The following is a 1,363-nucleotide window of genomic DNA, read 5'->3' on the forward strand; positions in this document are numbered from 1 at the left end:
AACAATTATATATATATATATATATGTATATATATATATATATATATATATATAGTTGTTGTTGTTTGGGTCTGGTCGTGGGGCCTGAACTCTGGGCCTGGGCCCTGTCCCTCAGCTCTTCAGCTCAAGGCTAGTGCTCTACCACTTGAGCCACAGCACCACTTCCGGCTTTTTTCTTTTTCCTTTTGTGGTGCTGAGGAATCAATCCCAGGGCTTCAGGCATGCAAGGCATGCACTCTACCACTGAGCCAACTTCCCAGCCCAAACAATTATATTTTGATAAAATACCTTCTATTCTGAACAGTTCGGTCTGAAGTGTTCATCTCTCTATGATCCCTTGTAACTAAGATTAGTTTTGTTCCAGTAAGACAATCTATGCTGTCAGTGTAAGATATTCTGGTTGGTCTGTTCCTACATGGAAGAAGGGTAAGGGTCAGGAAGATATTTGTGCCACTGAGACCTCATTTAGGAAATTTTAAGCTGCAGAAGTTTAGAAGTAGATCTTAACCAAGGCTTACTTTGAATCCATTAGCTCCACAAAGATAACTCAGTTGATAAATAAGTACTTGAAAAGCCATCACCTTTGAACTTAGCTGTAAACGCTTCAAAATATGATCAAATTTAAAATGAAAATGACAAAATAGTCATTGACAAAAAATTGCAAATGTGAATAATCGACCAAACAATATAATTTTTTCCACTATAGACAGAAATTTAGAGAGATATGATCAATAGCATTTTTAGGAACAATAAGGGTTCCTTGTTACAAATAGGCAACCATGGATATGTGCCTGTATAAACATTGCATCAATAACTACTTAAATTTAGAGGATACTACATGCTTCAGCAGCAGGTCTACCCAAATTACAACAATACAGAGATTAAAATGGTACTTGCCCAAGGATGGTATGAAAATTTGTGAAGTATTCCATATTTTTCATTCTTCAAATGCAAGAAATGAAAAACAGTTGTTAAAAAGTTGATTACAAAAATACAAGTGTAACAATACATGTAATTCATAGAATTAAAGGTTAGTTTGACATCAGTGTATTAAATCTTCACCTTAGAAAGGCCCTTACATAGCATAACCTTTATAAAACTTGAAATTAGATAACATTGTCATTTTATCCCAAAGAAATAAAATTTAAACCATGCTCATAGAGGGTTCCAGGAAGATGGTGGAGGAGAAGCTGAAGGCTAAACAAGCTCTTGCATAGAAAGCAGTTTTAGAGTTCCAGTGAACAGTCCTAAACCAGAGAATCACACCAAGTGTGTCATCACAGTACACAGAGTTAGGCCAGAGAGGGAAAATCCAGGCAAGGAGACAGATCTGAGCATTTGCCAGCAGCTTCGGCAGCAGCGG

The 1,363-nt window shown here is 36.8% G+C and overlaps 1 pseudogene; it reads left to right on the top strand.

The window, feature by feature from the left end:
- Positions 1 to 838: 838 nt before the first annotated feature.
- Positions 839 to 938, top strand: LOC122118462 (annotated as a pseudogene).
- Positions 939 to 1,363: the final 425 nt, after the last annotated feature.

Source organism: Dipodomys spectabilis, unplaced genomic scaffold, assembly GCF_019054845.1.
Source record: "Dipodomys spectabilis isolate Male_0828 unplaced genomic scaffold, ASM1905484v1 ptg000152l, whole genome shotgun sequence".
Classification (NCBI taxonomy): Eukaryota; Metazoa; Chordata; class Mammalia; order Rodentia; family Heteromyidae; genus Dipodomys; species Dipodomys spectabilis.